This window comes from Bos javanicus, chromosome 7, assembly GCF_032452875.1.
Source record: "Bos javanicus breed banteng chromosome 7, ARS-OSU_banteng_1.0, whole genome shotgun sequence".
In the NCBI taxonomy this organism is placed as follows: domain Eukaryota; kingdom Metazoa; phylum Chordata; class Mammalia; order Artiodactyla; family Bovidae; genus Bos; species Bos javanicus.
The window spans coordinates 54,008,876-54,023,243 of NC_083874.1; positions in this window are offsets into that span (position 1 = coordinate 54,008,876).

Below are 14,368 nucleotides of genomic sequence, written 5' to 3' on the forward strand. Positions count from 1 at the left end.
AAATGATATCAAAATGACTTGAGAACTTCCCTGTTGGCCCAGGGATTAAGAATCTGCCTCCCAGTGCAGGGGACGTGGGTTCCATCCCTGGTCTAGGAAGATCCCACATGCCACAGGGCAACTTAGCCCAAGCACCACGATTACTGAAGCCTGTGCACCTAAAGCCCGTATACCAAAACAGAGAGTAGCCCCTGCTCACCGCAACTAGAGAAAGCCCACCTGCAGCAATGAAGACCCAGCAAAACCATAAATAAATACATTTTAAAAACTTCTTTTAAAAAAGGACTTGACTCCTATCTCTTAGCTTTACTTTCCTCTGTTTTGGCTTTATTCCTGAGAAGGTCACCCCCACCTGGTGCCCCATAGCTCTTGGATTTAAAACTCTACCAGCTTAGTAACTTCAATGGAAAGAAAGTTCTTCTTTTCCAAAAATTTTAGTGGATGTCCCTGGGAGTAGCTCCATGGATCTCGCTGGGTCTAGTTGGGATTATACTCTGACTGGCAAAGCCTAGGTGAAATGCCCACCACTGATACTTAATAGTGGGGTACAAATGAGAGAGAAAGAGAGAGAAGGAAAAAAAAAAAGAGGAGAGAGATGCTCTTTCCAATAATTAGGGTTTTAAATTAAAGTAGGAGAAAAGGCCACACAGAAAACAACAGATGTCTACTGTGACAGCTATTTATCAAAATATTAACAGTGACACAAATATCATATTTTACATTTTAGGGGAATTAATCATGACCTAAAATTTTTGCAATCATGACCTAAAATTTTTGCCAGCAATGAACGCTGAAAATTAAGTATAGTTGTTGTAAGTCCTATTGATTCCCCTTCCCAGCTTTAATAGGAAAAGCATAAGGATTTTTGTTGTAAACGTTTCAAATAGTGCACAAATGAATTAACTATTACTTTGCAGAAACAGTACCTCTGCTAACTGGCCCTTTTCAGTTGATATAGTGATATTCACAATTTGTAAGCTAGGTTTGTAGTCTTTCACAGAAGGACTTTATCTTGCTTGCTGTGATCCCAGTAAACGTGACAGGGTACAGAAGGCTGCTGTGAGCCTCTGCCTGCTTATTTGGCTCCTTCTGTCCTGACAGGCTGACTGTCATGCAATTGTCTCCAGCCTGGGCGCGGGGCAGGCAGGAAGCCAGAACCAGTAAAAGAAGCAGGAGGCACTCTGTGAATACTTGCTGATTAATTTTAGCTCCATAGGCCTGATGGGTTTTCCATCCCTATAATTACCATCAGCAAATAGTTACTGAATGATGTCCAGCATATTTTTATTCCCCTTTCCTTGGTCCTGATTTTCATCTCGTATTTTACCTCCCTGTGATTTTACCAACAGAGCCTCCTTGATCTGTTTCAACTTGCTCAATTTTATTCCACATATGAAATATCTACGTATCCATCCATCTATCCATCCCTGCATTCATCTTCCCATCCATCTATCTAAATTTAGTTTTATTATAAACAGTTTAAGTACTCTCTGGGTTAGTGAGGGGATAAATTGTGAGGGAGGAAAGAAAGAAAAGGATACTGAATGGCTACTCGGTTAGTACATTCCACATACACCTTACAAGTCAATCTTTTTTTGTTAGAAATAACGCCTAATAAGCCCATAAGTCCTGACTGGGTCTTTCAATAGAGCAGCAGTCCCCAGCTCGCCAACTTTTTTGGCATCAGGGACTGGTTTCGTGGAACACATTTTTTCCACGGACTGGGAATGATTTCAGGATGATTCAAGTGCATTCCATTTACTGTGCACTTTATTTCTATCCTTTTTATTGTATCAGCTCCACCTCAGATCATCAAGCATTAGATCCCAGAGGTTGGGGACCCCTCTATAGACCAAATGGAGAGCAGTGAAGGGTGACAGTATGAGTTATGAGAATGACAAGTGGAGAAAGATCTTACAGAGAGAAGATTGGGGGCTCTCAAGAAAAATGACTGTCTTTGTGTGCAGCATGGCATTAGAAGAATGACACAATTTTGGGTATTACTTCTGTCTTTTAAAAAACTTTAAAATATACATGATAAAATACATCCTTGTTTTTAAAAATTCAAACATATGGAAGAGAGAAACGCATAAATGAAAAAGTAAAAACTCTCCTCCATATGATCCCATTTTGCAGATGTAACAATTTTGACAAGTTGGGGTACATTCTTCCAGACCTTTCTTGTCTATGTATACACATACATATAGTTTCTTAAGAAAACAAAGCTACGGTTTTACTATATATTTTTTTCAACTTTATTCATCAAATAAGATGTTTGGGGACATCGCTCCATGTCAACATTTTCAGGTAACACCAGCAGAGCTTCTTACTGTTTGGCTATAATTCATTTAACCTTTACCTTATTGATAAATATTTAAGTCATTCACAATTTTTCACAATTGTCAGCTACGCTGCAATGAATATCTTTGTATATCTTTATATACCATTGTGAAAGTATTTCTGTACTATATAATTGAAATTACTCAGACAAATGTGATTCATAACAATCATTAAGCACCCAAATGTGGCACACTAGTGGGCTTGTTAGAAAACTGCTTGTCCATTACCAGCTCATTTTCTACTTTCATCTTCCTTGAGATATTACAGTAAGATTCAATTAAAGCAGGGGTCACGGATGGCTATGCAGAATAGGCTACTACCTAAAGATTCCTCGTGTATTGCTATGATCCAGTTTTGCTGTACTCATCCTTATGTTAACTATATTATAAATTCAAGAGGATTGGTTTACATATGAACTGTGAAGAGTCACCTGCGTGTGGTCATTTAGGGATACCACAATGCTTCTGATGGTCAGTCTCCATCCTATGAGGGTACCTGTTATGTTCTCTATGATAACCAGATGGGTGTAGATATTGTTTGTGACTGCCACGCACTCATTCTCCACATATGGTGCTAGGACCTCAACTTTCCTTGGAAGACTATCGTCTTCCCAACTTAAGTCCACGTATTTGTGATGGGATTAACTCCATCCCAAAGTCTATAGATAGGACAGGCCTGGCCTTAGGTCAGAGATGGGCACATGACAGGCCCAAATGAGCCTGTCGAGGCCTGCAGGGACTATTCAGAAACTTGCCCTTTTTTAACAGGAGCCCCTAAGTTGGTAAGATGTCTATGTGGAGCAGCTGTATTCTAACACTTAGAACCTCCATCAGAAAGAGGTTAAAAAAAAGAAAGAAACAGGAAAGGGATCTGGAGACAGACAGCTTCTCAGTTATGTAATTTGAATATCTAGGTCCTCAGCCTAGGGCTACCCCTAGACTTGACAATTACACACTCTGATAAATTATTTTTCCTCTCTTCAGCCAGTTGGTGTTAGCTCTGTAACACTGGCATCAGAAAGGATCCTGACAGAAGAAGTAAAGGTCTAAAACATAGGACATTTCTTCTTATGGAAGACAGAAGCAGGCTAAGGTTACTAGGCATCTAGGGTGACCCCAAAAGAGAAGCCAGAGAGAGAAGCCAGCTGAATGTCTAAAAATAAACTTTACCTGCTTCATGAGTTTGGCTCACATTTCCCCGTTAATAATTAACTATGTGAGATGGCCAAACTTCTTTATTTATATATCCATAAATGAGAACATCAACCTTCAGTTAATTTACTCATTTTGGCTATATCTGCCTTAGATTTCCATTGTTTAAAATTAATATAGAAATTACTTCTCTACTTTAGGTTGTGCTTTAACAGAAAAAATAAAGGCTGGTAATATTCCCAAAGAAATGTTAAGTCGTGTCTGACTTTTTGTGACCTCATGGACTGTAGCCCACCAGGCTCTTTGGTCCATGAAATTTCCCAGGCAAGAATACTACAGTGGGTTGTCATTTCCTTCTCCAGGGGATCTTCCCAACCCAGGGACTGAACCCACATCTCCTGCATTGGCAGGTGGATGCTCTACTGCTGAGGCACTAGAGATGCCCCAGTTTCTCTTTAGGGAAGCCTAAATTACTATCCTGCTTTATTGATCCAGCCTTATATTTTACTGCTTTGTTTATAGTAGACTTGATAATAGTAGACTTAATAATATATTAACTTAACTACAGCATTTGTAAATATGGCCTAGTGAAGTACATATTGAAATATTTTATATATTTTTATATCTTTAAATATATATAAAAATGTGTATTTTTATATATTTTCTAACTTGTGTTTTTGAAACTCAAACTTGATAGCTGAAGAAAAACCTCCAATAATATGAAAAACCAGTCCCTCAGCTGAATTAAACCTACAACATTTATACAAATATTGTTACTGTTTGGTATATGTAAGCTTTATACTCTTCTCTCATCTATAGCAGGGAAATAAGGCATGGTGGTAGATGGGGATTTCATTAGTTAGACACAGTAAATATTTATTTAGTTATTGATAACTCCAGCTCTGTCGGAAATAAACTCGAGACTCTAGCTCTTGGAGGACATGTGTCTTTAGGCAAATTAGTTAACCTCTCTGAATCTTAATTTCCTTATTGGAAAAATAAAGGTAATAATAGTATTTGTTTCATAAGGTTCTTATACAGATTAGAATACAGAATAAAGCTATTCTATGTCAAACATTTAGCACAGTCTCTGACATAAGTGCTTGTTATGTTACATGATGATTGTTGTTACTAAGCCCTGTGCTAAAGATTAGTAATGTAAAGAAACCAACAAATCATAACCCTGCAGAAAGTGAGATGGACATGTAGGCATACGCCCATCAGAAAGACACACACATACACTCACACTACCCTAGCTTCCTTCAGTCTAAATCACTTTCCTCCTCACATCACAGATTGTGAGGTGAGACTCACTAAGCACCCGCTGGGGATTCTGCAAAAGAAATTCAGCCACTAGCTGGAAATTTTCAGTGCATCAGGCTCCTCAAAGCTTTGGAGTTCAATAATTCTGTAAACCACACAAGTTACAGATCATGGTGGGATTTTATCCTTGTGAAGCCCACATATTTCCACTTCCAGCTGAGCATGCTCAAATAGAGAAAGACATTTAAAAGCATAGAAATGGATCGTATGTTCTTTAATCAGCAAAATCCTACAGCCAAAAGAAATACAAGCACAAAGAACTGGAATAATTTGACTAGAATCTCACTAATTTGCCAAGGAACCAAAATGAATACACAAGCTATCCTAACTACTGGTTGAGTTCTCTACACGGTAAATACAGTGATCTATAATCTTCATATGTCAATATTTACCTTTTATGAATTTATTGCTGGCCATGTGTCAACCCACAGATTCATTTGTTTACTTATATCAGTGCCATGAAAACTCCTTTCACTTCACCATCAGTGTTTGTATAACAAGTGGACAAGACACTGAGCAGTGGGGAGGGGACTGGGTTTTGGTTGTGGGGACCCCTTCTTGCCTCACCCCACCCCCAACTACATGATCTTGGGTAGGTTTCTTTTCATCTTTTTAACTGTCTTTCTTTGATTAGGTCCCTGACTTTTACTTCCTATGTCTTTCAACCCAAACAGAAGTAATTCTGTTTCGACTGTGAAGTTTTTACTAGACAGCCCATATTTATTTGGCTCCTTTTATTGTTCAGTCGCTAAGTCGTATCCAACACTTTGCAACCCCATGGACTGCAGAACACCAGCCTTCCCTATGCTTCACTATTTCCCAGAGTTTGCTCAAACTCACATTCAATGGGACAGTGATGTTATCTAATCATCTCATCCTCTGCTGCCCTCTTCTCCTTTTGCCTTCAATCTTTCCCAGCCTCAAGGTCTTTTCCAATGAGTTGGCTCTTCGAATCAGGTGTGCACAGTATTGGAGTTTCAGCTTCAGCATCAGTCCTTCTAATAAATATTCAGGACTGATTTCCTTTAGGATTGACTGGTTTGATCTCCTTGCTGTCCAAGGGACTCTCAAGAGTCTTCTTCAGCAATTTGAAATAATCAGTTCTTTGGTCCTCAGCCTTCTTTATAGTCCAACTCTCACATCCATACATGACTTCTGGAAAAACCAGAGCTTTGACTATTCAGACCTTTGTTGATAAAGTGCTGTCTCTGCTTTTTAATATGCTGTCTAGGTTGGTCATAGCTTTGCTTCCAAGGAGCAAGTGTCTTTTAATTTCAGGGCTACAGTCAGCCTGCAGTGATTTTGGAATCCAAGAAAATAAAATCTGTCACTGCTTCCACTTTTCCCTTTTTTATTTGCCATAAAGTGATGGAACTAGATGCCATGATTTTAGTTTCTTGAATGTGGAGTTCTAAGCCGGCTTTTTCACTCTCTCTTTTCACCTTCATCAACAGGCTCTTTAGTTTCCTCTTCACTTTCTGCCATTTGGCTCCTATTGTATGCCTATATGTAAAGCACTGGAGATAGAGATAAATAAGGGCAGCTTCTGGCCCTCAAAGCTCTCCCAGTAAAGAGGGGTCAGAAACACAAAGAGATGACATAATATAGTAAATGCAATAATAAAGATGTGTACAGGGTATGACAGGAGCATAGACGTCAGAGGGTGAAGTCAGGGAACAGGGAAGATCTTGGAGGAAGAAGGTTGAGATTTAAAGGATAAGCAAGAGTTGGTGTCGGGTAGGGCAGATAGATAGAGTCTGAGCTTCCTGTAAGATGACAAGATCATGCTAAGAGAAAGAAACTGGCTTGGATGAAGGCAGAACTACGCAGAACTACAAGAACACAGGCTCTGATGATTCCAGCTGCGTGATCTTGGCCCAGTTACCCAGTTTCCCAGTCTATTAAAAAGGCATAATGACTAGATTCCTTCTTAGGGACGTTGTGAGGATTCAATGAGATTATTTATGCCAATTTTAGCACAGTACTTGACATTAATTACAGTTAGTAATAGCTAATAATAATAATACTGGTAATATTACCAATTTACTATCACTAAGAACATATTGCCTCCTTTCACTCTTCTAAGGACACAAACATATTCATATCCCACTACTAAATATATTTTGTTTATAAATATTTTTTAGGGATAACACCCACGTATTTGAAGCACTGTGATTAAAAAGTGAACATTTCATGCAAAGCTTGAAGAGATCATGGAGGAGCCATTAATTATAATGGTTTCTCCTAGATCAGTAGTTGTCATCTATAGGTAACTTTTGCCCAGTCGGCAATGACTGGTTATCATAGCTGGAAGGGGGAATCTCATTGGTATCTGGTGGCTAGATACCAGGGATGTGGCCAAATATCCCACAATGCACGAGATAGTCCCCACAACAAAGAATTATCCAGCCTAAAATGTCTACAGTGCAGAGCTCAACAATCCCTGCCCTTGATGTAACCCACTTGCAGCTGGCTTTCAGTCACCATCAGGAAACACAGCAAAGCAGTGCTTCTCAAGATCTAAATTTCAGATGTGAACGTTTATCCTACAGACATTATACATGTTTCAACATCTGCAGAAATAAAAGTCCTTCAGAGCCCCTGATAGCATCATTTAGACTTTTCTTGCTACCAAAGTAATGATAATTTTAAAAAGTCATTTTCCCTTACTGAGATAATTCAGGACAAATACCCCTTTTTTGGATAGCTGTTTTTTTTTTTTTTTAATGAAATTTACCAAAAAGAGACTCAGTTAGCCCTTATTTGGGAGTCTTAGAAACTTGGAATGGTCTTGGCTTGTCTCTATTGCCATGGAGGTTCAAATGACCAGCCACCTGTAGTAGCTCCCATAGTCTCTCAGGGGAGGGGCTAAGTGCCCTTTGGGCTCCCATGGTCTTCGGAACATTCCTGCCAGAGTGGGGCCAGCATCAGTGGGCCTCAGAGGGCTTGTGTGTTCATGTCTCCTGAAAATTTGATCCCATTAATGGTCTCATCTTTCATTCCTTCTTTTTCTTTTTCTTCTAGAAGCAGTCTAAGAGTGTGAGCTTTGGTGCAAAACTGCCTAGGTTTGAATCTGGCTCTGCCATTTCTTACCATGTGACTTTTACAGGCTACAGTCCATGGGGTCACAAAGAGTCGGACATGATAGCACAGCAGCACAGCACAGCACAATAAAAAGACAATTTTATGTTAAAAATAGCCAAATGAACAGACAGTTCTCTAGAGAAGACAGACAAACGGCCAATAAACACATAAAAAGATGCTCAGTATCATTAGTCACTAGGGAAATGCAAATAAAAAACATAAGACGTATCACTTCAAACCCACTAGGATAGCTAGAATTAAGAAGAAATAAAGGAAAATAATAAGTGCTGGTAAGGATGTGGAGAAATTGGAACTCTCAAACTTTGCTGATGGGATTATAAAATGGTTCACCCACTGTGGCCGTTCCTTAAAAATTAAACACAGAGCTGCCATATAACCCAGCAATTCTACTTCTAGGTAGAAATAAAGACACATGTTCACACAAAAGCTTACACATGGCTGTTCAGAACAGAATTATTCATAATAGCCAAAAAGTGGAAATAACCCAAATGTCCATCAACCGATGAATGGATAAACAAAATGTAGTATATCCATTCAACAGAAGTTTATTCAGTGATAAAAGGGAATATACTACTGCTTGATAAATACTATAAGACAGATGAATCTTTAATACACTATGTTAATTGAAAGAAGACAGACATAAAAGGCCACATATTATATGATTCCACTTATATTAAATGTCCAGAATAGGCAGGTCCATTGAGAAAGAAAGTTGATGAGTGGTTGCCAGGTGAGTTAGGAAGAAGGGAATTGGGAGTGACTGTTAATAGGTACACGTTTTATTGTTGGGCTGATGGAAATGCTCTGGCAATAGATAGTGGGGCTGGTTGTACAAAACTATGAATATAGTGGAACTCATTGACTTGTACTTTAAAAAGTGGTGAAGTTTACATTATGTGAATTATGTCAACAGTAATAATAAAAAAGAAAAAAATGATTAGAAACCAACCAACATATGCTTTCTATTTTCTTTGGAATGTTGATACATTGATACAAATCAGCTAAAATAATAAAGCAGAAGAGTTATTCCATTAATATTTGTTTTGTAAGAATACATGTGTTCCATACTAGGTGAGAAGTTCATTTATATTGTTATCAAGAGTAGTCAAGTGAGCAAGGGAGGGCAGAGTTTAAAGGACTTGATTGTTAAGACTCTTCTGACTAATTTTTAAACTCCTACATGATAATTCAACTGTTCATTAAAACAGCACGTTGAAAAAACAAATTTTATTACAACTTTATGGTACACTAATTCGTGGGTCAAATACTGTCTTAAAGGGACAAGTGAGTTATTCTTAGAGACGTACAAGCTCTGGGAGGGTACTTAAGGGGAGTATCTGGGGCCAACCTGTGGGTTCCTGTGATTACTGCCTCCCCTCAGCTTGGTTCACCGTGAAGACTCCACCAATAGTACCTTGCTTGCTCTTTGAATGGAGGAGCATGTCTGTTAGTGGATGTAGGATCTGACTTGTTCTTGGGGATGTAATTCATAAATCATAAGGACCCAGTCTTGTTTACTGAAGCAGGTATATTCATTTCTGCTTTCTTTGAAAGAGTTCAAAAGTTGAGACACTCTCCCCAGTGAACATGCCTAACCCTTGAGGAAGAGTCCTAGTCTACACTGTTGGAGTTAAGGATTTTCATTATTTAATGGGACAAACTGTTCTTATTGACCATTCTACTCCAGATATGGCTTATTTCTTTTCTTTCCTTAAAAAAAATTTTTTTTTAAGTGAGGATACAAATAGAGATTCTGAAGCACTTTGCATCTTACTAGATAGGGATGATTAATCGTATTTGGGGACTGCCCTGATGGTGGAGTGGGGTGGAGTGGAAGGAATTACTCCTCATAGTTTGACTATGAAATTTACATGAAATAGATGCAGTCATCTAAAAGGAAAGAATGGCAGATAAGACCAGATGCAGAGGGAAAAGTGTTGGTAAAACAAAACTCAGTAGTGCTTTCTCGGGCCCCATCTAGGGGATAACAGGATTTGGGAATTCCTGTTTGAGTGGCAACATCACAGCCAGTGTGGAGCTGGATGGAAGGTTGTAACCAAAGGACTTTGTGAGCTGAGGATCTGCTGGTGAAGTCACTCTTCTGTGAAATGGATGCACCTGAAAACTGGATTCCCTGCTTTCATTTCTCTATGGATTTAATGTCTTCTAGCATTCTTCTGCGGAGAAGGCAATGGCACCCCACTCCAGTACTCTTGCCTGGAAAATCCCATGGATGGAGGAGCCTGGTGGGCTGCAGTCCTTGGGGTCGTGAAGAGTCGGACACGACTGAGCGACTTCACTTTCACTTTTCACTTTCACGAGTTGGAGAAGGAAATGGCAACCCACTCCAGTGTTCTTGCCCGGAGAATCCCAGGGACGGGGGAGCCTAGTGGGCTGCCGTCTGTGGGGTCGCACAGAGTCGGACACGACTCAAGTGACTTAGCAGCAGCAGCCTTCTGAGCATATTTGCCTTCTATAGGATGCTATGGTGTACAGTTAGGAGCCCCAACTCTGGTTTATACCACGTGGTTCAGTTCCCGGCTCTACCGCCCACTAGATTTGTCATATTACAAGTTATATAACCTCTGACTTTCTCTGTAAAAGGGGCTTAACCACAATTCCAACGTGATAGGCTTGTGGTGAGGACCAAACAAGGTTATCACACTGAGTGCTTCATGCTATGCTCAGCACATTGTGAATAAATGACAACCATCATAATTATTGTTATGTTATTCCAATGTAAGTATATCAGGGGAGACAGCTCACACGTGGCAATTATGTTTTTCATTGACAGTTACTATGATGAGCTTCTGACTTCATATGTCGATCACTTTAACTCAGTGTAAGTCTGACAGGGAGAAAGAGATATGGGCTGACAGATTCAAGGTTCTGATCCTGGCTTGGATTAGCGGTAAAAGCCACAGCAAATTCACCAAGGTTATCAGTGCTGCCTTGTGAGGTGCCTTAGGGTTAGCTGCTGGTCATACCCTGAAGATACCGTCTCAGTCAGGAGTGAATTTCCATAGGAGGAGACTCTACAGAGAAACTAACCAGGTGGGACCAGTGATTCACACGGTGATTGCAAGCTGAAATACTGGTCAGCTGAGGGCAGGGCTTATATATACCAGGTCATATTCTTTCCAAAACTCCATGAAGGCTTCCCTTCTACTCTTTGGGTAAAAAGCAAACTTAATGCTAGGGTACACAAGATCCTTCCTGTTGGCAATTTCTGCCTTTCCCACCCTGTGGTACAACTCTTCCTCGCTTGTTGTTCTCCAGTCCAGGGGCTGACAAGCTACAGAGAAGTTCTGGAAGGCTGTAGGGGACACAACCACACACATTTGTTGGCGTCCTGCTGAGGGCTGCTCTCATGCAGCAGGGGCAGAGGTGGGTGCTTGAGACAGAGACTACAATGCCTACAAGGTCACATGGGAACACCTAACTGCACGGACCTGGGAATAAGGTCCACTTTTGGGTCCATGGAGAAATGGTTTTGCTCATCAGCTAACAATTTTGAACTGATGATGGCAAACAATTTTTTGCCATGAAAGCAAAGCTATGTTCTTGGCTGGGGGTGGGTGGATGGGTGGTGATGGTGGTCTTGAAATTCCCAATTGTCCTTTCCATTCTGATTACCATACTGTTTCCCATCAGGTCCCTGCAAAACTGATATCTTACAGGCACACCTTTTGAAAAACACTGGCTTTACTAATTTGCTTAGGCCTTTTGAATAAAGTTACCTTTGTATTCTGATAACATTTGTAATTACATGATATGGATGTACTCACACTGTCAGTGCTTTAGGAACATTCAACAGAAAGCCAGTGACTTCCAAAGGGCTTCAAACACACTGAATCTAAATTCATTGCTTAATAATAAGCAACAATGATAAGAGTAACTTGCTACATACTTTAAAAGCATGATCTTACTAATGCTCACCTATAAGGTGCTTTGCATTCATCTGATAGATGAGGAAATGGAGGAAAAGAGAAGTTAAGTAACTTGCCTAAGTTATATCATAATAAGTAATGAATGATGGATCCAGAAGTCAAAACCAACCTCTGATGCAGAGCACTGATGAATTCCCTTAGCCCTATAAGCACCTTACATAGTTAAACTAATACATTATCCTTGTGCAATAGTTTATAGTTTACAAAACTGATGAGATGATCCTTGTTTTCTAAAAAAGGGAACCAAGGCAGGTAAGTTGTGATTTGACAAGGTTATGTACCTGGTTTAAGGGAGAACATTAGGAACTGGGTAATGGATTCCTCCCATCAGAAACAAAATCTGAAGCTGAACCATGTGTAGCTGCTCATTCTCCAGGCCAGTCACCCACCTAGAACCCGGTACCACATTACAACTGGCTGTCTGCATGGCATTATACTCCCAAATGCCGAATATCTATCCTTGGAAGTTCCATTCCTAACAATACATCCTACCTCACTAAGAATAAGAGGGGCATTGTGTGCTAATAAAAACTAGAAAGCATCCTGATCTCAACGCATGGGAGAACGGTTAAATATGTTGCATCCATAAGATTGAATGATGCCATCAAAAATCATGACCACTATGTTGTTAAAAACACACAGGAAATTAACAAGTGATACAGTATTATTAACTAAAGTACAGATTTTGTTCAAATTTTACAAAATTTTATGCTAGCGTCCATTATTTGTTTTCATGTCTTATTTAAGACTCCACACTCTATTCAGTTGCATCCAGCAGCTTCAGCTGCATGCAACAAATTCTGGTAAATTACCTTTTCATGTTTATTCTACTACAAATGTTTTCTAAATTCTTTTGTTTCAGCTGCTCTGTGCATAGGATTTTAGTTCCCCTACCAGGTATCAAATCCACACCCCCTGCAGTGGGAGTGCAGAGTCTCAACCACTGAACGCCAGGTCCCAGCCTGTTTAGTGCTGTTGAACATTTACACGCAACCACTAAAAACACATCCCCATTTTGAATTTGTAAATAATTCTGACTTCCAGTTAGGAACTTCCAGTTGACCATTAGTAACAGCTAAGTGTGTCTTGAATTTAATCATGTACAATGTTCCTTGAGCAGAGATGTGGGGAGGAGAGAGGAGGTTTAGTTTTTGTGTCTTCATGGGATGTAGTGTTTGGTGTCTTTTCAGAGGAGAAGAGGGAAAAGATTCAGACATAGTTTAGGACCACAGTATCCAAGACCAGACATAGCCATCTGATGCAAAAAGCTGACTCACTGGAAAAAACCCTGATGCTGAGAAAGGTTGAAGGCAAAAGGAGAAGTGGCGACAGAGTATGAGATGGTTAGATAGCATCACCAACTCAATGGACATGAGTTTGAGCAAACTCCAGGAGATAGTGAAGGAAGGGAAGCCTGGTGTGCTGCAGTCCATGGGGTTACAAAGAGTTGGACATGATTTAGCAACTGAACAACAATAATCCAGGACCAGACATGAACTGTGGCCCTGGAGCTTCTCAGAGGGAGTTAGTCCACTCTCTTCCCCAACACCTTCATCTGTTTCTACTGATTTTCAACAGGAGGGCTTAGGAACGTCCAAAGGAAAGACTGGAATCCTGCTTACCACCGCAATTGCAAACTGACTTCTGCAAAATGAGGTGCTCCCGGGTGGAGGACAGGTGTGGAGGAACAGGTACCTCCAGAGAAGAATGAAACTGGCACTGCAATTCCAGGAGTAAAGGTTGATGGGTGTGGAGAGTAGGGATTACAGTTAGTCTCTCAACTGAGCCCAGAACTTGTCCTGACCTAGGCCGCCTGGGGCCTATCTGCAGCCTTGGTGAAAGGGACTGTGGGTAAAATATCCCGATTTGCCTCATGTCGTAAGTGTTTCTCTGTCATTTGGAGGAATGATACCCTATAATGGTAGGAACACATTGGCACTCAAGCAGCTTTGCAGGGGGGCCCCCCCTAGATCAGTGTACTATGGCCGTGACATGCTCTGCCTTTGAATCTCACTTGTCTTGGGCACAGAGATGATTCTCCCCGAGGAGATGACCGTGGCCACAGAAGTGACAGCAGAGTTTCAACCTTGGAGACATGGTGCATAGGGAGAGGCAGGGTGTGGGCTGAGAAGTGCCCTGCTTGGCTCCCCGCACCTCCAGTGAGGAAGCCCTGCCATGGCCACTATGACAGTTGAGGCTGAGCAAATCTGCTGTGGAACTTCTAGCCGAATGTCACCCCATGTGTCCTCCTCCCACTTTGCTGAGTGGGCAGGTGACAACTGCTTCCAGTTTAGGGAACTGGCGGATATTTCAAATTTACCAGGATTGCAGGCAGTGGTCTCTGTGACAGCCATGGGGCTGGGGACAGATTTCTAGTCCTGAGGGGGAATCTTTGTGGAAGCACTGAAGCCTGGATCCATGGATTCCCGCCATGATGGGGACACTCAACCAAATTATTTCTGGTCACATTTAAGTACCCTTGGCAATTCCAGAAATATT